Genomic DNA, 24,222 nt, shown 5'->3' with positions numbered 1-24,222 from the left:
CAGTCGCCAATGCACTTCATGATAAATGGAAGACCGCTGTATTTATTTTCAATTATATTTTTTAGCCTCTTCAAAAATTTACGGGTTCGGCATTTCGCCGCTCCTCGAAATATTGGAGCGGCGGGCGCCGCCCCTGCCGCCCCAGCTCCTACGCCCTTGCTACTTTATGCCAAACAAATGCAGGACTGCCAAGCCAGATATGAAATCATACGGAAATTGTCAAGTGTCATTACAGGTCCACTACCTTAATGTATTAAGTAGCCATAGCCAATTTTCAGTGAAATGGTCATATATTTTCCCCATGCTGTTGTGAATGATTGCAGATATAATGTTACTTAAAATTACTTATTTTGCGATTTCTACAAATTGTCCATCAATACAGTATAATCCGCTGATAAAATATTTCCTGTCAAGTGTAAAAAAACTGAATCAAAAAGCGTTCAAAGGTGACATACTTAGCGAAAAAAAAATTATTTGTACACGCATACCAAGAGATAGGACAGCCTTGTATTCATTCCCTCCGCAGATAATATCATTCTTGTCTATGATTTGTCGCGCAAAACTATCATTGCGACTTCCGTTTGTTAGATTAACTCCACTTTGATTTCTAAATGTAATAGGTATATAATAGCTAAATACTTGCCTATAATGTGAATTTTTAAAGCTGGTAGATAAATTAAAGAATTTTAATAGACTTTGATGACAAATTTTTGCTCGTCATTTCGCGAGGAGATTACAGTGATGTCTGCAAATAAAGGTATGTACGGTCTTTGTGGTTGCGGATAGGTAAGTGGTAGATAAAGAAGGATAATAGTGGAGATAAATGAGCCATGCCATGAGAAAACCAACATAGTGGGTTTGCGACCAGCATGGATCCAGACCAGCCTGCGCATCCGCGCAGTCTGGTCAGGATCCATGCTGTTCGCTAAAGGTTTCTACAATCCCAATAGGCTTTAAAAGCGAACAGCATGGATCCTGACCAGACTGCGCGGATGCGCAGGCTGGTCTGGATCCATGCTGGTCGCAAACCCACTATGTTGGTTTTCTCATGGCACGGCTCAAATAGCAGTTGTAAATTAAATGAAATGGAATCATTTTGATGCCGATGACTAATACAACATAACATGAATATTCAGTTAGTTGCTTGTTTCTCCGATAAAAGCATAAAGTTGACACTTTCAGTGGAGTTAATTCTTTCATTCATGTTGAGAAGGCTGTCATCTATGTTTAGAAAATGAAATGGTGCAGCATCCAAATTATATCTTGGAATAATTTAATTTTATCTACACTATTGCTCAACAAGACAGAAGGGGCAGTTGTCATAGTTACTGCCATATGAACGATATTATTTTCTTTTGAAATTCAATTGAAGAACCTGCAATAACGTACCATCTGTATGTTGGGTTTCATGAAAACATTTCGGGTACTATGACATTAAATAAAGGATATATATTTTGTGATTGACAGATAAACAGACAGACTGATGAATGGACAGATAAAGGAACAAAATGAAATTATCTGTATCTGTATATTCTACATATTGCTTGCTGTCTATGCCCTGGGTTTTATAAAAAAAATGCTTAATAACCCTAGAACCAGTTCTGAAGAGAGAATTAAATAATTTGCTCATATGTCATGTTAACTTATCTTTATTTGGAATAGATAAATCTTCCATGCTGAAATATACAAAAACATATGGAAAGATGGACTGGACAATGTTTCTTATATAGCCATCACAACTGCAAATAACCCCAGCCCCCTCCCCAACCCCTACACCCCAACACAAGTTTATTCACAGAGGCCTGTTACTAAGGTCCAGTAAAACGTGTAAATAGATTTATCAACATACATGTACGTATTTGCATATCTCTGTATGGATAATTAACAACTGTGGAAAAAGATTATTTTAATGTTTTTCAGCCTTTTCAGTAAAAGAAAATAATAAGAATTCACGCTTATTTTATCTCGAAAAAAGTCTGAAAAGAAATTCGAGTAACATTCTTTTATCATTCCTATCAATACACAAAACATGTACATCAGAGGAGAATATAAATTCAAACTGTCATGTCAAACTACCATTTCACATTTGGAAAACATTTAAAGAAAATACATCAGAAGGAAATTTTGTAGATTTTAACCCCTTTTTTGTGAATGATATCCTTAAAGGGCTAGATGTAAGACCCTGATATGGTTGACACTGCACTACAAATGAAATAGAATTATATACAGTACACTCCAAATGTTCCTGTACACGTTTTACTTTCAGGTTAAAATTAATGAATGTATTGAATTTTTTTGCACAGTTTATTTCTCTATTGATAACAGAAACCCTTACGGTTTTTGAAAGCTTTATGTGAATTTAGAAAGACATGCTAGGAAACAGTAATATAATCAAATTTGATCTGAAAAAAAGCTTTGAAGCTTTGATTTTGGTATAATTTTAGTTGTGTAATGAGGAATTATTGTTACTGATATGCATTTTGTGTGTGTACCTCACTAAACTCTCACAACTTTCTAACACCATAAAATGGTCCGTTTATGATATTCATTGGTCATCTACTCCTCCATAGCGTTGATAACCCTTAATACATACTTTACTATTTTCTTTCCATCACAACACTCATCAAATCTTTCATATACCTTTCATTTATCAGCGTGACTAGCAGTCTGTCCAGTACCCTCCCATTCCCAGATCCACTTTTCCAGGTAAACACTTTACCATGTTCCAGTTTCTTTTGGTAATCCAGCCACAGACATTCTCTAAGAGCCCCTAGTCCTTAAACACTTCCCCTAGGACCTTGTATACACTACTTCCCTGAAGTTCCCTCTTATACCCCAACCTTTATTATAAAGACATACAGTCTCTTCCACAGCTTTACCCTTTAAAAATTGAGTTTATCAATCTGAACATTTCAGTCAGTGCAATGGCAAATACTAGTATACTTTCCTCCCAACTTCTGTTCTGTCCAGTCTAGTCTAAAATTAAAAGTGTGGCAGAAATTTTTGGACAACCCTGTACTACAATGGTATTATACACAGATAACAGCCAATGGGATTGATGTGGCTATATTTTACAATACTTGGTTATAGATCAATATCAGTCAGTTAACAACCCATATCTCCCCCTTTTACACCTTTATCTCCATTATCTACCTCTTAGATTTTTATGAGTGTTAAGTATGTTTTAGTTTACTGCTGTTCTTTCCAAAAGTTCAAATGATTGGTCCGTGGGGGTCAATGATTTGCACTGCTTTAACCTGTCATCTTCGTATTTTTTTGATACACAATATAACCTACTTACTTATTAATATATGTTTTATCACGAAAATTTAGTGTTAACTGTCCATGTAATACATATATATAAATCGCCTGTCCATAGTTTGTGCTGAATGACCTGTCTATATTCTATACATATTTACTGGGCTAATAAGCCGAAGATTTGAAAATAAAACTGAAAATTAATTTCTGATGTTTTCTAATAAAACACAAATTGAATGGCCTGCCAGTCTATAGTCAGAACTACTTACCTTTAGACCACGGGCAATAGTCTTGACTATTGATCGGCAAGCCATTCAGTAAGTTTAATATTAGATATTCTGTATTCCTAGAAAATGGTACTTTCTCCATTTTCTGAGACATTGCATTTAGTACGCAGATGAGATCGGTCAGTGGCATAATGGACGAGGCTGCTTATTCTTTAAGCCAAGGGTTCAAATCCCGTTTGGCTGATTATACCTCGGGCTCAATGACGTCGCTATAAAAAAAAAAATTAAATGAATCAAGCAACACAAGCTAACTAGACTGAAAGAACACTTTTTATTTGAAAGGTGTGAAAATTATTAGAAAACGCGCAGCGCAGGTGAAAAAACTTAATGCAGAAATGTTGAGTCAAGGAATTTTATTCTTTTGTTAATAATTAGTTTAAAATACGATTTGAAAAAGGTACAGACAGAAGGCAGCCGTGCTGATTACCATATTTTTATCGGGGTGCAAAACTGTGTCAGTGTTACATAGCTCGTATGCAAATAAATGTGACAAGTTTAAGTACTTTAGTACACCTTAAGTACTTTGATCTTAAGCATTTCCTTTTCATTCTGTCCCTACTGACATTATCCATTCTTTTACGTAGAAACCGATGTAAAATGAAAGCTATGCCAACTGCTAAATGTATTGCGAAACCCTTTTTGAGACTGGATAACAAATTTATACCGAAAGTATTTTTTTCTGATAACCAATGTTTAATTTTTCAATTTGAAAAGAAAAAAAAATCTCATTTGTACGAAGTGATAAATTGCAGTAGCTGAGGTAGATGTGCCTCTGGACCTTTTGTAGGGCTTCGTTTCAAATTTGGTGTCAGTATGCAAACTGGGTCACCAAAAATCAAAATTGACCCAGTCAGGATGTTATGCAAATTATGCAAGGTGAAAAAAATGTAATTAACCGTTGGTACAAATTGAGCAATACTTTATCAAAATAGATCCGAATCTTAATTGAACGAAAAAGGAACGGAAACAGCTGTCGAATTGTCGTTCCAATTGTGTCGGTATTTTAAAGATAATACTGTCGCTTGGTATATCTTTTTAAAAGATCAAGAATAACAGTTTTGAACATCATATTTACATTCGAAAAAGTTTTACTGCCGATCCTTTATGTTTGCAAAGCAGACGACTTGTTCTTGTTATTTTGTTTGAAAAAAAAAGACATTTTAGAATAGTATTAAATTCATCACGGCAAAAACTCACTATCTTCGTGTTGGCACTGAAGCGGTTTGTCAGTTGTCTCAAAGCTTCGTTGTTAACAAAAACTGAATTCGGAAACAAACAAAAAATAGCAGAACAGTGCAAATCACTGACCCCTCAGCCACAGCATACTCGAAACCCTATAGAATCTAACATGTTTCCCCCCAAGCATAATTCGACGCCCCAGAATTAGAAGGGCGTAAGTGGAAAATCATAGTTTTCGGCAAAATGAAAAAAACTGTCTATGACAGATACGCCCTTCTTATTCTAAGGGAGCAAGTGGACTTTTCTGGTACAACAATTAAGTGCAGATACGCCCTTCTGTTACTGGGATTCTAAAAAACTTTTCACTTACGCCCTTTTATTATTGGTGAATTTGGTCAACACAGCAGTTTGTGACAAAAATTTTTTTTACAGACTTATGCCCCTTGATGTGTAGTTTAAAAAAATGTATGATTCATAAAAGGGCGTAACTAACACTTACGCCCTTCTTATTCTGGGGCGTCGAATTTTGGAATTGATCAATACCAGTTATGCATTCTTAGCTGGTCTCCAAACTCGCCAGTTGTGTCGTTCGAAGTGCTGCGGTAGGTTAGCGAGAACGACTTAGCCCGCCGCACTGAAAATAAAATTGACAAGAACTGTCGATGTATGCAATACCATTTTTGCGCTTGTGACTTTTTTAGAAATCTTTCCACGTTTTGATTTTTTGTTCTTTCACATGTTGAAAGGTAAAAAAAGTATGACTGAATAAAAATTTGAAAGTCCTAGGTAACTTCATGTTCTGAAAAGTTATGGTTTTTATGTGAACATTGCTAAAATATGTCAAGAACTGGACAATGTTGTGTACTTGGAGGGAAGAAAAAATACTTTTGTAAAAATATATTTATAAAAATCTACCCGCGGCTTAAATTGTTTGCGCCAGCCATCAGTATGTAGTTTTATTTGCAATATAAGTTTATATACTTTTTTATGTCCAATAATATATATACATACCATAATATATGACAAATTGTAGAGAAGATTATAAGTAAAAATATGATGAAAAATTCTGTTATATTACTGGACAATAAAATACCAATAAATAATACTTTATTTACGGTCTGATAATGTATATTGATCTTTATTTTGTTATAAAATACACGTAAAATATATATAATAAAGGGAGAAATAACTTCTTCATTGAAATATGACATCAAATTAGCGGGTAGAAATGCTGCCCTGATCTTAATCGCAGTTCATAAGAGATTCAGTGTGGGGTCTTCTTTTCTATCGTCTGTAAAATGAGTTTCGTAACCTACGTTTGACTTTTGTTAAAGTTAGATCTCATCTGTAGTTACTAAATGGATCTGCAGAAAAGAACGAGCAGTTTTCCGTCATAATTTATTGTCAGAATTCAGAAAATGTGAAACAACCCAAGACCGTAACGCATCAAAGAACATTTTTGTCATTGAGTTAACGTAATAACACGTGCCAGCGTCATCGAATTTAAGAAGACAAGGGCGACAATCACGTTTAAAATAACAGACATGCAAACGTTACATAAAAGTAAAGGGAGAACGTAACGTGTGATGACCGTCACGGAATTCACGGCCCAACCAAACGGTTAATTTTGATATAAATCATTAGTTTACCCTGTGATAGTATAAATAACAAACATATGTTATAAACCAATAACTATGAGTACGTTACTAGATATTCCTAATATACAATACTCATTAGTTGGTGATATTAACTTTATTTATTAAAGAAAATAGACTGTTTCGTGCTAAAATTTAATATAAAAAGTAATAGTCTATAGTTAAATGACCTTGTCTTAAACCGATATCAATCACGCCGTGTTAATAAACGTCCATAAACTGGTTTAAACTTGGGAGGGCCTCCGCCCTCATTTCTGATAACCCACTTCGACAGATTTCGATCAGATTTTAGCGTGGTCTTCAATTTTCAGTAAGCAAATAATTCACGAAAAATGAGTGTTTGAAATTTGCATTTTTTTGCGTGATTGATTATGTATAGGTAATGTTTATTTTTCAGCACGGTTGTAGAGGGATGCATGAAGATATGCGAGCGTTGTCGTAGGATGGTTTGAACCGCAGTCTTCTGATTTAGCGGCCATCTTATTACCCATAAACCTTTCGGTCCGCTTTATTTGCATTTTAATACCTCCTTTTCTGAAGAGTGCTTTGGATGAACAGAACTAGATTGTTAAAGCTAACTTTAGTACATTTCAGATAATATTGAACTATTCATGGTTATTTTATTGATACTTATTATCTTGCAGTACTTTGGTAATCAAATAAAGGTCGAAAGGACCGCTTTGAAGTAAAGAGCTCCCTTTTCCGGAAACTACTTAAGCACGAAATCACTATTACCGTGCAATAATTTGATAGGACAGGTATCAGATAGGAGTTTCAATGGTCCGTGGTAATATATGTGATCTGTTAGTTCAGCCAATAAAACATAAATATTAACAAGTAATTGATGTACATGTTGATGTCTAGAATATTCTTGTGTGATTAGACGGACATTTTTCAACAAAAGTGATACAAGTAAAATTTCAAAATGTCCCAAAAGTACATATTTATGTAATAGCACGCACTCCCCCAGTCCCCCTTTGTCCCGACCTCTCATTCATGCATACGGCAGACATATGACCGGTACAAACCTATTTTTGCGTTCGAATACTTCTTATTACCTCCCTTCCACCATACATAGGCAAATTATTCGCTGCCGGCAGAAGCAGTATCTTAAAGTTGTTTTCTTACCCATGCAACAGCCACACGTAAGGAGATATGAATATATGTAGGTTTTTTTGTTTGTTTTTTTTTCAAGATTGGTCATTTCGTCCTTTGACAATATAAATAAAAACAAGGTTATAACGGTACAAATTAGCTGGACAATTAAACCTTTGACCGCATAGCAAAACTTTACTAGCCAAAGGCTGGAATGTTTATTAGACAAAAAATAATTTCTACGACCTGAGTGACGCTTGAAAATCTAGCTAAAACTATATTTTACATATATTTGTCTAGTTTTATTAGATTAAAATTTGTAATGACCTTATTTCACCTGAACATCGTCAACTTCAAACTGCCCAACATTCGGATGAACAGACAGCCCGTGGGAGTGTAACGGCCATTCTGCTAAAATGACCTTAAAACATCGTGCCAAGAGGTCATTTTAGGTTATTGTTTTTGATTACTTACACGATTACTTAGATTAACAATGTAGAAATGGACATTGAGACTGGTCAACGGTCATCCAGGGTGATGGCTTTTGACAGTTATAGCCCATCGAGTAGTGGTATAGTATACATGTTAAAACTGCATGTGAGAATAAACCGCCGGCCTGTTTCCTACGGTTTAAGACAATTTTCTGCATTTCTCCGAAATTCTATCCCTATTTTTGCAGTTGTCATTTCTTATAAATTCTATTTCAAAATAGCCCTTTTCAAAATAAAATCTTCAGTCATTTCTCAACGTTTTTGCTATAATAAACAGACAAGCTACACAAATTTGGAGGCGCATGTGTGTTTGGATAGAGCTGAGTCTTAAACAGGAGGTCGCGAGTTCGAATCCCGGTGGAAGCGCACTTTGTTCGTGGTCTCTGTCACCGTGCCCTTACAGCTGCTCAAGCACAGGTCAGGACTCCAACTACATCTAATAGTCGTCGAGCATAGCTGAAGTTTTTTTAACAGTCATTGGTAAATGTAAATATAATTACACTAAGACTAAAATAATACATATATAGCAAAATGTTGGTGCGGAAAGAGGGACGATCGGGATAAAAATGTTTTTGTTATGAAATTACTGCATGTTTTCTCCCAGTGAAAGCCTAGCATTGTTAGCTTGATCCTCCGGAATGGCAATGTTCGGTCAAATTCACTACGTCCAGTTTGACCATCCTCCAACTCGGTTTCGTCAGGGAAGATGTGGAGTCACTTTTGCAAGCAGTTGTGCGAAATCTGTTCGGGAGCTTTTACTATATAGCTGAGAATACGCTTTTTCTGAAAACTTAAAAAAAAAGAAAAAAATCAGATACAGAAAATTCATAAAGAATATAAAACGCTAGAACGGTTGGTGAATTTCTAACGAGATTCACAGATGCTCCGAAATTTCTCGTATTTACATGCAGAAATCTCATAATCTCGTATATCTCATAAACAATGTAAACACAAACAAGACAAATTATTTCGGTTACAGAGGAAAGAGTTTTATTTGTATACTTTATCACCTTCAAGAGGGGGTCAGTACTTTACGATGGTCAGTTTCTCACGCTTACTGGCCACTCATGCGAAAATCTCGGACAGTCAATGGCCGACACTCACCCTGGTAATTACTTAATTAGTAGAAAGGAAAAGGATGTACCATATCTGCTAATACACAGTTATCTTTGATGTTTTACGACCAATATTTTTACAATCGTATCAAATGCGTTTTGATGACTTCCGGGTATTAAAATCAAATTGACTTTCCCCTCAAGTACTTGTCTTGTCCTAGCTCTAGTTGAGACATATCGCGGTAAAAGGTACACGTTTATATCATACGAGTGTCGTCACGTTAAAATGACCGAATAATGGAAAAAGATGCCAAAGAAATTATTTTTAAGCATGTCTATGTAAGACGATCTTATTTTTTAATGTTAATTTGCAACACTCGACCCTCTACAAACGTTTCTGCAAACTTTCAGTAGATTATTTGCAAATTATTAACATACATTCAAGTCAGTCCAAGTTTCAATACTGTTTATGGCCGCTGGTTAGGTTAGCTGAACATTGTCCAAACAACATGAAAAAATAATATTCTTTTTTTTATATCACCAACATTGCCATGACAAAAATATATTTTGAACAAAAATATCGTCTAAGAACAAACTCGTAAGTATTTCGGGTAACCGACTGATGCAGCTGGAAATCACTTTGACCACCCATTTAATTTAATACTACATAATCTTTGTTAAAGTCAAACTTATAATATCCGAATCTGAAAAAAAACCGGTTCAGCTGTAACATACATGATAAGTGTAATGGAAACATATGACAATCATGTAATAATTTGTCACAAACACGTATTTAGCCCATCAAGATAGTAAATAATCAAAGTAAGGTGAAACCACGCACAAAGGAATGGCAAAAAACAAAACGTTTATATAGACAATTCTATACTTAGGATGTCATATCGGACGTTTATGTTATAATTTAATTAAAGTCTATCATTACGACAAAGCCCATATGCGACTTTTGACGTTCATTGTACAAAGTCTTTGGAAGCCCCTTCTCCATAATAAAACAAGTTTTTGTTTTAAAATTCTTTATAAGGATGGTAAGGATGATGATGATGATGATGATCATCATCATCATCATAATCATCACCACCGCCATGATCATAATAAATGTCATCAGCCGCTTACCTTAAATAATTTGCTTCGCACTGCTATGGGTACGAAACCTTGTTGTGCTGGTTTTTTCAGATACACGGCTCGTGCTTGAAATTATATCCAAATTGGCACATGGGGTCTTCCTTCACCGTCAAAAGCTGGATAGTTACCATATTATCTATAACTGTATACCGAGCATAACGAACAATTTAAAATTATCACCACCATCTTCATCATCAACATCATAATCATAAACGTATTCAACATCATCATCATCATCCTCCTCCTCACCATCAACATGGCCGTCTTCATTGTTGTCACCATCGCTTTCGTCATCAACAATAATATTATTATTACCATTTCTGCAGTAAATTTGATATTAACAAACTATTACCGTATATGTTCAGGTTCTCGCTCGAAGTACCACTTGGATAGAAACTGCGGGTTTGTTTTCCCATGACCTAGGGCGTTCGGCAAAACAGCCGTCGTACTGGGGCTCGGAATTTTGGTATTTGGGATTACCCCAAACAAGCATGTCTAAGTCAAGACGCTATCTGTGCTTGTTTATTCAACGAGCACAGTTAATTATACGGGCCCCTCATACCATCTTTTGTTGCGAAAATGTGTCACGGTGGGGTATGATTTGTAAATTGTAACTTTAAACATACGGACGACATTGTAAAGATACTTCTTCTTTGTAATGGGGAAATATTCAATTCGGACTAAACAAATAGTGACAAACAAGAGCCCCTCTGCTCCACAATGATACTGTTCTTGTATAATACATGGTTAACATTTTTTGACAAAATTGAGTTAATTTAGAAAAATATAGTTTAAAGGGGTATCCATCAGGTCATTGAGCGGTTAATGATCATACTGAAAACTATGAATTATGTAAACTATTTTGAGAAACGAACATAAAGCATAAAGAAACAGAACACAATGAGAGAATGTAGAATAACGAAAGATGGCTTTTATTTTAAATTGGCTCCGAGATCGCAGTATTTCAGATTTGTTAAAGCAACTTTCTCGTACGACCCTTTAAAAAAACAAATTTTTCCTTCCAAGTATCTATTTCTTTGTATATCGACCTTTCCAGAGCAACAACCTCTGCATAACAGGAACTCCACACTCCTGTCATTAATGGTGCTCTAAAAAGGTTGCGCTGGGATATCTCGTACTTCTATCGTATGCTCCTATAAATGTCTATAATTTGCAACCATAAATGTAATGCCGGACAAAAAAGTAACAATTAGTACTATGAATCAGATTTCCGCCAACACTAAAGAGTAACGTTTCTTGTCATAATGGTGGCAACAGTTTTCGTACGTACACAATATATAAACAAAGTTATATAACTTTTATATTTTTTTGAGTTTTTGATAAAGAATTCCTCTTTTTCAGTCTGCATTATAAATTGAAACCGTTGTAGATCTATAAAGTATGCGAGCAAGTACAAGTATTTGATATTTTTTTGACATCCTGTGAAATACTTTGAAATATGTTGATAATGCTGTTAATAGATGTCAGTTTTGACCATTAAATTTTTCAGCACTCTCTTGGCGCCGAGACAGTTTCTTGAAGTGGTCAAAGACCTTTGTAAACTATATGAATATAAAATAGTCTGGCAGTGGTGTTGGGCGCAGACATAACGGAACTACTGTCTGTTTGAGTTGTGAGCACATATTCGGATGACTACGCGGTCATGGTAACTAGGAACCATCCAGTCCGCCGCATTATTTTTCAAAATTCCATTCTTTGACTTATTGCCTATCTTTAAATAGCTTATGTGCGTTAATCAAAATCCTTGAGTATTACTTTGGCTTCTGGTAGGTTGGGAAAATTTGGCAAAAATGGCATTTTTTAAGTCAAAGCCTCTCCCGCATCCATTCAATCCCCGTCCCAGCATACTAGTCCCTTTCCATTTCATTGAGACACAAATTTTGAATTATGCAGGCAGCAAGTCTATAGTAAAAAAACAACGAAAGACAAATTTCCGCTTCACATGAAATTTCGGCCAAAGGGACCGCACATTATTAAAATGGACCGTTAGCTGAAACCCAATACGTCCGCCACGTTCAACATATGTTTCAAATTCTCAGAAGTCTATTAAAAATCATTTATCATCTAGGCATAAAAATGTTGTTTACATTTCAAAGAACTGCATTTTCTGCACTCAAAGAAATGGATGTTAAGTTACAAACATATGCACGATTATTTTTTTTTTTTTTTGCAAATCGATTTAGCAAAGAAAATGAAAAGATATGGAGTGAAAGTGAACCAGACTGAACTCAGATTCGACTTACAAAATATAAATTATTAATGACATAGCATTAATATAACTCATGAAGAGGATGGACTTTCATTTATTGACCTATGATCGTAGTCGTTTAAGCGGCTTATTTACTGATGATGATTTTGATGAGACCTTACCGCGCAGGATAAAAACATGCATGATTTTGAATAATATCATATTCTAATTTAGAAAACTTAAATTCTTTCAAAGTAGAAGTCGATTTCCAGATGGCATTTGGAAAGCTAGGTATCCTTGTGCGTTTGAAATAATAGAATGTGTAGGCTTGAAGTAACAACCAAGAAGTAATAAATAATGAAATATTGAATATACAATTTCTATACATAAAACATTTATGCCTTGCAATGTGTCACGGTAAAAAGTGTGATAAAAGAATAATTTAAATCATATTTTAAAACATTATTTTAATGTTGCGCAAAGCATCTGAAAATGATTAAACTAATGGTTCGGTGTAAGCATATAGACCTACTTATTTTTTTTTATATATGATAATAAATTGTAATAAATTGTTTCATGATAGGTAGTGTTCGGCACGTGACCACACGAGTGGCATGCGTTTTCGGCGCCATCAGATTAATAAAGACACCGACAAAATGTGTTTTAATTACTTACCCTAATATATTTACACGCAACATAAGGCAAACCTGTATGTAAATTTAACAACACATTTTCTTTTCATTCAACTATAATAACTGCTCTGGTCTCCACCTGTCGTACGATAGACTCATCTTTCCTTTCTTTACCTACTCGGTTCGTTAAATAGATATGATTTTTTACTTATACCAATTCATCAAAGTCTGCTCTAAAGACCTTTCTGTATATCTACATATTTTCATGAATCAAATTTAACCCCTGCTTGTAACAGATGTCGCTAAAATTACAGTCATAAAAAGGTAAATTATCAAAACTGTGATCATAGTAAATCTTAGGTCTGTAGGTAAGTAAAATTTCAACAAAGACATATAAATCAAAGATTTAATAGTTTTTTTTGCCCCTATTGTTTTTTTCATACTGTTTTCTTTCGGGTTCACCAAGATGACATTAAATATCTAAAAACGTGTATAGTAGAGAATAAAAATTAATATAGATGGCAATATAAAGTACAAAGACCCCAATGGTTCCCGAAAACAGTATTTTCTGGATAATGTCTTGGAAGATCTGCAAGAAAATGTAACAGTTTGGACACCGTCCTTGAAGATTTTACAGAAAAAGAAAACAAAAAATTTATACATTTAAAGACATATGTCCAAACCTCAGAATAAAGTGTGGAAGTTGCAATTTACTTGCGGAGAACGCTAAGGCCTAAAAAATTCTTTGTTTCCGGTAACATGCTGAAAAAGATTTGGGTAGGTAGGTCGGAATATTTTTTTTTTTTTTTTTTGGAATTTTTTTTATTAAGGGGGACTTTTCGGAAATTATTTTTTGTCAAAAAATGATTACAAATAAGGGGGTTATGCCTTTAGAGCATCAGTAAGTTGATTTCTAACATCACTGGCTATGTTTAAAGCATAAAAAGTGCAGTTTTGCATCTTTTTGTTAAAAAGTTGAAAAAAAAATATTCTCCAAGGCCATAAAAACATTTAGGGTCGGGCCAAAAATTTAGGGTAGGTCGGGATACCGGAAACAAACAATTTTTTACGCCTAAAAATGGTATTTGTACGAGAGTCAGACATACTCAATAGATAAATTTATCCTGCATATAACTGAGTACAGTTGAAAGTTGAAAATAGCCTTAAGTCTGGGTATATAGACAAAGCTTTAACCAAATTGCACAATAGGCAAAATATAAATCAGACAGCATTAGTGTCGCGGATTATAGTAATATTGCATTTCCAACGACAGATGACACGAAAGCATTATAAGATGCGACTGATCATGCACTCGCAGTATACACTGTTATCTTTACCATAATCGAAAATGAACAACAGATATGGGTGGTAAGTGTATGAAGATTCAGTTTCAGATCAGATAGCTGGATAATGTACACGCCAGTGCCATGACCTTCGCTAATTGGGTGTTGACATCAATTACTTATGCACTAAATACAGTACCACAATGAAGTTAGAATTACATAATGAATGGGTGCGTGTTTCTTTTTTCCTTTGGATGTAGGTTTAATCTGCACGCAGGCTCTTGAAGCTGTCGACGCTATGTGGGTAAGCATCTTCGGCAAATATTTAGCACGCAATCAATCATCATTGGAGCCGCACCATGAGAAAACCGACATAGTGCACTTGCGACCAGCATGGATCCTTTAATCGAGTTTAGCACGGTTTAAACACAAGGCACGAATCTCAGGTAACCAACATTAATCTTTGCATAAAACTGAAGTGAAATGGATGGCATTTAGAAAACAAAAGTGGGGTGGAGGTATCGAAAACAATAGTTTCCTGGGTTAGTCATTTTCAAAAGCGTTTAAAATGTATACTTCACGTAATTTTACAGCTTCCCCAGGAGATTACTTGTGCCATCAAGGATGGACTAGTTCCACACTCGGTCATCTAAACGCAATACTATAGAGACAAACTCGGCTTTTCGAGCGTAGTTATTCCGAAACTTTAGGCAGGCGGATCACAGGTTAAGAAATGTTTTCGGAAGTCTTTCAATGATGTTCCAAATGTATATTTTCGGTCATTTTAGGGTAGGTTGAAATTACACCTGCTTTCCTACCTGTATCTCTTCCTCTAAATCTTTATATCACTGCTCCAGTCTAAATGTATCTAGTTATTTCACACGTTTACCTATTCCCTGGGACGTAGAGATCTCATTAATTGTGCTGATTATTAAACCTGTCAAAAGGTATGTAACATTAAAAGTGGGCGGATGAATTATAAATCCAGATGTTGAAATGATCTTAGGAGCAAAAATTTCACACTGCATTCTTGAGCGATTAAATTCCATTTGTGGTGTTCCGTAGCTGCAACGTAATTATGTATTTTATTTGCCTTTTCAAAAGATTTGTCTGTGTATTTGGCTAAGATTAAAACCACTGTCACTGATTATGAGCTGTCACTGTATTAACTTAAGTAAATAACTTGAGATCTGGCAAAAGAAAAAGAACTAGCACTAATACTTCCGTAATGTTATATTAAACTATTTCGCACTATGTCAATCGGATATGTTTTGGTATTAAGGAAAGCGCGACTAGAGATATAGTCTAAAAACCAATATATACAATGTTTACAAGCCTTTGTGACAGATCGTCTCTGTGGCGCAATCGGTTAGCGCGTTCGGCTGTTAACCGAAAGGTTGGTGGTTCGAGCCCACCCAGGGACGATATGTTATTTTTTCCTTTTTCTTGTAAATCATGGTTTCTCCGAATTTAAATAACATAACAACGCAATAAACGTTTTATTTTAACTGTACAAATTTAAAACTCTACAGAGAGAGGAAATTTAATGCATGTAACCATTTAACCTGTGAAATTTTGTACGTATGCTGGAAAACACACTTCTTTTTGTGTACAGCCTCTGCCCTAGTCTGGCTGCCGGCTAGATAATCTTTTATTTTTCAATAATCATTTCTTTTATATATGCTGGCTCAGATTATGTAGTGTTTCGAGAAGAAAAGGGACATAATTATACAAATTTTGAATTCCCTCAGGAGTTATCTCCTGTGAAAAAACAAAACGGGGTCTGAACACAGACTACCTCTGCCCAAGGACCTGTTTGTTTGTATGTAAGTTTAGTTATAGTCGTCACCGATAACCCATGGGCGACCCTTCCGTGAAACTGTTAGTGATGTAAGTGTTAGTCTTATCCACAAGACGCTCCAATGCCAAGAGCCCCCCTTGTTCTTTAGCGTGCCAGGTGTAAAGCACCCATACACCGGACTAGTACTTTTTTAGATGGAGGAGCGGGGACTCGAGCTCACGACCCCTGGTTTCATAGTCAGACAGCGTTACCACTAAACGACTGCGTCCACTCTCGCCCAAGGACCTAGTGTAGCATCATGAAGGAACCAGAAAGCAAAAACGAGGTATTATTCAGAGTCCAGTTAAAATCTCTTAGGCATACAAAGACAAAACGCCTAGGAAATGGATATAGTTTTAAGTATTCATAATACTTGAGAAAAAATCAAGGTCGCAACTTTTTGATTTTTTTTTCAATCAAATGTGAAGCGACGGTGTGGAAGTATTTGGAGTATCTTTATAATTTACACAGGGTCGACCACTTGACCACTTGATGTAATAGTCTCAGTAACATCTGACGGTCATCAAGGATGTTTATATTTGTTTATACTTAATTCGAATCGGGGCTTTAAAGCTTCGTGTTTAGTTAATGGGTCGTAATAGGGGTTTTTCATATGGCAAAGAGTTTGTTGTTTTTGGGCTTTACTTTTGCCCCTAGTATTTATTTTTTGATAGCGAAACTGACCAAAAGTAGACAAACAAATGGAAAAAAATTACACTTCTTGACGCCTGAATTCTTTTCTTTTTCAAAGGTTGTTAACTCAAGGTTTTACGCTGAATAATCAGTTTTTTTGAAGGTCATGTAGCTTTGGCCCCCGACAGGTGTGCATACATCTTTAAAAGTGGTCAAACACTGAAAGGGACACATAAAAGAAAAAAAATATATATAATCCATAAGGAATTTCAAAAGGGAATTTGCTAAACCTGACAATTGATCTGGTCGTAGATTTATTACGTGGTCAATCTGACACTATTTACCCGTCAGTCTGACATTATTAAATTATTTTATATACAAGGTGAACCTTTCCAGTAGAGGTATTATTCATTTTAAAACCAGGCTCGTTAGCATTTATATGATTACGAAAACATGCAGCTCGAAGCCATTTCCCAAGGGAAAAAGATCAACAACATTGTTTGTTTCCTTAACCCCCAGATGAGCCACGACCGTTAGCCCCGACGTCTAGTTCCAAGTTAACCCCTCCCCCACCTCCCCCTTCCCCCAGCCTCACCATAAAAATCTAACTTGACATTTACCTATATCGGACCTGTCAATTTCCTCAAACCATTGTAACGGTAAGTTGTGGGTGGATGCAGTGCGATTAAAATTCGACGCCCCAGAATAAGAAGGGCATAAGTGTTAGTTAGGCCCTATTATGAATCATACATTTTTTAAAACTACATACCAAGGGGCATAATCCTATGAAAATAATTTTTGTTACAAACTGCTGTGTTGACCAAATTCACCAATAATAGAAGGGCGTAAGTAAAAAGTTTTTCAGAACCATAGTAATAGAAGGGCGTATCTGCACTTAAACGTTGTACCACTAGGGTCTACTTACGTCTACAGAATTAGAAGGGCGTATCTGCCATAAACAGTTTTTCTCGTTTTGCCGAAAACTATGATTTTCCACTTACACCCTTCTGATTCTGAGGCGGCATTTTCTAAGTTTGCCATGGTGTTCCATTAGGGCCATGTAGACTGGTATGTGCGACCGTGCCGCGGATAATACGATGTGCAGACGCTACGAAACGTTGGCGTGATATTACGACGCGAAAACACGACGTGAAGATGCGATTTCGAAATTACGATATTATGCACTGACGCACTTTCGAAATATGGCCCTAAGGTTAGACTGGCTCCCGTCTCTATGTTTGTTCTGTCATATTTCTCATATATAAGTTTTTCTTCGTTACAGTGGAAGTAACTCAATCAGGTTCTTTCTATATTGACATTTTTACTGCCCCTGACATATGTATGGTTTAGCCATCAGATGAATGCTATTTTAGAGGCTTAAAATTAACTTACAAAATGTTTGCAGTATTTATAAAGCGGGGAGGGAGCCAGGCTACCCTTAGGTTGGAGGGGCATAAATATAGCGACACAATGTTAATAATACGAAATCACGATGTGAAAGTACGATATTAACACCGCACGATCGTACTTTCGTGTTATCGCTCCATTGCATCGTGCCTTCGTATCGTATAATCGTACAAGGCGAAGCGGGGTGGGGGCGAAAAAATGATGGCAGGTACAGAAAACTTTCCCCAGTTTTATCACCACTTACTGATGGTATAAAATTGTACAAACAGGCCATTGACCAGTGTGAAGTGCTATGTTACGATGACCATTTCTCTGACCTCAGAATGGCCGAGATTTAATAAGGATCTAGTGAGGACACCGGACATTGTTACGTCAAAGACTGATTGAATAGGGTGAAAGCTGGGTGAAATTCTTTGATTGAATATCTGAGCAAATACATCAAAATGTCACTAGAATCTAAATTGATGCTGTACAATAAATTCCGCAATTCATTGTTAGAGAAAATTTCGAATAAAATAGTCATTATTTTCTTTTGAATGTTGTTTGTTCGGGTATGATGTTCAGGTAATAGTTTAATCCCCTTGTGAAAGTTGCCACGACCTAGTTCAGAGAGTAAATGTTGTGTTATAAAATACCAGGCATTGTATTATACATGAATTAAAATAAAAATTCTTCCTTTACATAACTATTTTATACCAAGTGTAAACTTCAACAGCCAGTCAGTATAAATTACCTATGAACTAAAATGAATTTACAAAAAAAAAGAAATGTGCATCGTTGCTTTTTTTATCAACGATAATTGTATTGAGTGGCTATATTCTAAAATATAAAGTTTAATGCAATCATGTTAAAACCACATCTAATTCACCTCCATCTTATGTCAAACTAAATAGCGACATGAATTGTGACATGTTCAAGCCCTTGCCGCAGAAAAGCATTGAAGTTTTGGGTCCAACCTTAGACCGATCGTTGTCTCGGAATGCTGTGAGTAACACTGAAAACACGTTGAGAGTTCTGGTTAGGGTTGGACCAATGTTGTAAGAGAATGAGTATTTACTTCGTTTATTAGCGGGATCAGTTGCATTTTATTTCACCAATGCTTAATTCATGGGCTCAACGGAAGCTATATGTAAGTCTATATAAATAAAGAACAAGATACAATAGTTTCGCACTGAGGCAAGGTTATGAGATTTTACAGACCACTAAAACTCAGTCTTCTTTTCAATTTAAACGGACCCCCTACCCTCCATCCCCCTCATACACACACACCATTCCCCCTCCGCCCCTGAGTAGGAAAGATTCAAAATTGATTTTCAGTTTAGTATAGTTTTAGTTTAATAATATTTTATTGCTCATTTAGGTTTTACATAAATATACAATTATCATACAGACACAAATTAAAAAAAAAACAACAACAACAAACAAATGGGTGCCATAAGTTCTTACATCAGATGACGGCCCCTCTCTCCTCTTCTTCCCCTTCCCCACCATATGTTCAGTGGTGGGTAGTCTTCGAGCGCAGACGCTTGTCCAGAACAACCATCAGGTACATGTGTTAGCTCACAAACTTGAAACAGACCAATCCTTGAGAGTCTCAACAAAATAGTCTTTTTGAAATTATTCTATTTAGGAAACCTATGCCTATGACTCGTGCAATGTACTCTACCACATGTGATACATTAGTAAGAATAATTTATCATAACTGGCCATTCAGCACTGTTCAGTCTGGGAAACAATAGTCCAGACAACACGTTTCATACATTTCAATGCTAATGTGTACTCGTGGCGAAAGGAGAGATTCTAAATGCCATGAATTATTTCATTCATGTTCCATCCCAAAACACTAAATAACACAATTCGTTATGCATTATACTGCTTAACAGCAGAAAAGTATGAGAAATATGTATATTCCGTGCGAAAAAGATCCAGCTTCCCTCTGTAATGTTTCTATCAATGAACCTCATATTAGAAGTTAATACGTAAAATTAGCCGCTAAGTGCGTGTGGGCCTGAAGTTTGAGCAACTATTTAGTATAATACTGGAAGGTATTTAGTAACTTCCTTCATGTAAATAATTGACAATTATTCTAATATCTCTGTTATTTTCTTTTCTATACGACAATATATGAATAACGCAACCGAAGCAAATTTCTAAACGAGGATAAAACCCGTCAACTCCCGTCAAACAATACACGAAAGGACGGACCCCTAACGACATCAAAGGGGGACATTTCTGCTGTTTATTCCAGCCAATTTGTTTTTCTACATTTGTCGAATGACCTTCTATTGACTGAATGAACCTTTAATCCGATATTCTAATTACAACTGTTTTCGTGCATATTCTTGCACGTATTCCGTTAAGCCGTCACATCAAAGGGACCGAAGTGATATGAGTATAACAATGCATGACGGGTTCTCCATAGTATCAAATTCCGGGGTGGTCCGAGCTTGACACTAATATTTTGTAACGGGAACAGTTTCCCTTAATTTACAGGAGTTTCACGTGCTAAATAAAAGAAGAAAAACCCGTTAGTCCGCCATGTTAGTGTCAAACGTTGCACCTACCATGATGATCAAAGCGCCTTCTGTGATCCCGATAATCTTATCTATCAAAAACATTAGCTGGACGAATTTTTATTTTAGATGAAGCGGTATCGTGTTACAGGACGGGATCTAGAGTACACTGACCAATTTTTAAGGAAGATCCGTCTCAAGATATTTATCCTGTGTATCATATAAGGTTAATTCTTAATTTTGATATTTGATCACGTGACCATCAGTCCCGTAGAAAATTGTCTCAGCATCCCTTGAAGATGGTGCTGAACCTTTAAAAAGATTAAAAGATCGGAAAGAATACCTGGTCTTTTTACGTGCGATGGTGTTGTGGGGAGAATGGGTGGGGAAATTTTTGCCTCACCTCTGTCTATTTCATGTAAGCATAAATGCATGCAAGTTGCAGTTTGACGTTACACGGTCCACCTTAGCTTGCTTTCTTTTTTGTTTAATATTCTTTTTGCATTTTTTTTTAAATCATTACTCATAAATGATGAAGCTTGTAAATAACTTTTCTAAAATGTGCACAATTTATATATCAACAACCCAGGTCCCTATAATTTACGTTTACATGTACCAAGTCACGTATAAATAGCATACAAACAAGGTTCTCTGTTCTTCATATAATTAGTCACCTTTTTACCGAAAATGATTTTCACTTTCTATTCTAGGTAAAAAACATAATGTTAAAATTAACAACACGGCTGTCGAGAAACCGCAAGATAATCAAGAGCAGTGATATGGAGAGACTGACCTTGGGTATAACAAGATGAAACATCCTGTGTGTGTATTGGCGTGGGTGTTATCTAGAGGTGTCACTTAACGAATTTTGCAAAAAGAGAGAAAGGTACATGTATACGTTATGTTTGCATAAATACTGTTTGGGGCTGGTGCGAGGTCGGGTTATAGTCCTAACGAGAGCTAAGGGGTTGTGACGATTTTAATGGCGGAAAGGAGCCGTTCATTATTTCTGGTTCTGGTGGGCGCTTTGGTTATAAGTATAGAAATTAACGAAACATCGCAATACAGCTTGATCACAGAATTCGGTCTAACAGAACTATATTTTATGCTTCTGCTGGACTATTCAAAATAATGCAAACTATATACTATGCTCTGCATTGTTTTAGTTAAGTTGTTTTGAATAGTTACCTAAATCGGTAACCTATTTGTTTTTTTTGTCTAGTCAGTGTGCATATAAGTTCAGCAGAGAGCCCCACCAAGTTTGGTGTGGAGGAGAATCAACAGGCCTCCTGGCTCGACGATGACCCGGAAGTTGCGGTTTCGAACCCCGGTGAGAACAGAATTTGACCTCAGTCTTCATAAACCCTTACCAAGGCATGAGTTCTGGTCAGACGACCAGGAAGCAGCCATGGAGCGTACATTGATCGAAATTTCTACAGTCTATGTAAAATTAATAAATTAACATAATCGGGGACAGGAACCATCTCAAACGAACTCTTCTAAATATTTATTTTAATTTTGGCCGCGCACAAGCAACTTTATTAATGGTTGCGGTATCTATCTCCTTTTCTATGATGTTTGTTCATCATTGCATAGCAACCGTAAAAAATGCACGTGAGCAGACAGACGACACCCACACCGTAGACAACTGAAGGCAGGATGTAAATAACCGCATTTATGCGTTTGCACAGATTTGTTAACCTCGAACTACGGAAGAGCATCAGTGCCAAGTACATGTTATTTATTAACTTCAACTCATTAACTTGAAATCCCCCAAAAAAACATTACTCAAACTTTAGAGTTAATAATAATGACGAGTTGAAATTTCGAGTTACTATATCGAAATTTTGAGATATGCATTTTTAAATTTCGAGTTACTTTCTACCATAGTATATGTATATGCATAGATCCTTGCTTTAAATTGTACAGTCCTCGGTAGCCCTTGAAGATCATATAAGATGACCCGGAAGTGTACGCTCACCATTTTAACCAAGATTAAGTCGAGGGTTTCAGGCACATTTTGAGCCCATATCGCAAGGAAATACAGACATAACTTACATGAACGTGTAGTTTTTGGTCATAGGTACCCTTTGAGATCAAAGATCTTGTACCTTGGTAACTATAGAATATGTGGAAAGGTTATAGAAGATGACCGGGAAGTGTTCGAACTGGCCTAGAACATTTCACAACTGTAACCAAATTCAGAAGGTTTTTCACTTTGTTTGAACTCCTTCTGGATCATATAATACATTTAAAAGTAGGTACAGTTTGAAAACTGGAGGAGCTATGGAAGCTAGGTTAGATCACACACTGGTGTATAGTAGTATATGCCCAAGTACCTCACACTGTTACTTTCTTCGAGTCAATAAGATGACTTTCAAGCTATGTGTTTAGGAGAAGTGGCTCATTAAGATTGTTGGCTTTCGACAGATGGATAGACTTCAAATTTTGCAGATAAGGAGGCAAGGTCTAAGTCGAAATTTTATATTATTACCTCTAAATTTCGACTTAAATAACTCGAAATATCGAGTTACGTACATTGAAATGTCGGGTTTTAATCAAGAAATTTCGAGTTAATAAATCTTAATGAATAATATGCACATTGCACTTATATGCTCTGCAGTAAATTCGTAGCGTACTATTACATTATATCAATGGCTAAATATGCAATTAATTGGAGCATTATAATATATGGACTTTATGAGTAAGTCTTTGTAAACTTTCTGACTTTTTAAAAAGTGTGCCAAAATGTCATTTTCAGCTTAACCTGAAAGTCGCTTGTTACTGGAGACTCACATTTGCGTCTCTTATCTGACACCATATTTTTAGGAGTCAAACTTGAGAATAATCCAAATTAGTAAGTTTGAACTGAAATTTCAGTTCACACGCCCTTCTATTTATTAGCATCTATTTTAACCTCTATCAGTTTATGGACATAATTAATGAATTTTTCACGCATTCCCGATTTTTACAGGACCAAAAAGTTCTCCTTTCATCCGGAAGATAAACCAAATAATTATAACTTATCATCTAAATTCCCATAGTCAAAATGGTTCCCATGACCTCTAAAGTGAAAATGAAAACCTAAATAAGCTATAAATAAATGTCCATTTTTGCCCATTTTCATATAAGTTATTTAGTGTAAGTCTGTCATAAGATCCTTCACGAAGTACCATCAAACATTAAAGGGCTCAAAAGCCCACACATGTAAATCGTTTGTTAAAACCTGATTTACTACCAAATAATAGATATATATCACATGTCATTGATATTGAAAGATCAGATAACCCCAAACAGAGTTTATAATATACTAAATATAGAAGAGAAAGGAATGCGAACTCGAACTCTTACATGGGCACGCCATGTGGTACTAAGAAGTTCATGACATTGACCTTCGTGGTAGTGTACTCAAACATGAGGCCATGGTTGCGGAATAAAAGTTCTTTGTATCTTTTACTTTTGCACTGAGCAGGGGATACAGAGTAAGAGCCCTTTGTATTCTAGTGCAGAAATATAACTTCTTTGTATTTTTGTTGTCGCAGCAA

At 35.8% G+C, this 24,222-nt stretch overlaps 1 non-coding gene across 1 annotated transcript; it reads left to right on the top strand.

The window, feature by feature from the left end:
* Positions 1–15,634: 15,634 nt before the first annotated feature.
* Trnan-guu (transfer RNA asparagine (anticodon GUU)) lies at positions 15,635–15,708 on the top strand. The gene has a single exon. It is a non-coding gene; the product is annotated as a tRNA-Asn (tRNA).
* The last annotated feature ends 8,514 nt before the right edge of the window (positions 15,709–24,222 follow it).

This window comes from Mercenaria mercenaria, chromosome 4 (genome assembly GCF_021730395.1).
Source record: "Mercenaria mercenaria strain notata chromosome 4, MADL_Memer_1, whole genome shotgun sequence".
In the NCBI taxonomy this organism is placed as follows: Eukaryota; Metazoa; Mollusca; class Bivalvia; order Venerida; family Veneridae; genus Mercenaria; species Mercenaria mercenaria.
The sequence above is the reverse complement of the archived record's forward strand: the minus strand, read 5'-3'. Positions and strand labels throughout refer to the sequence as shown.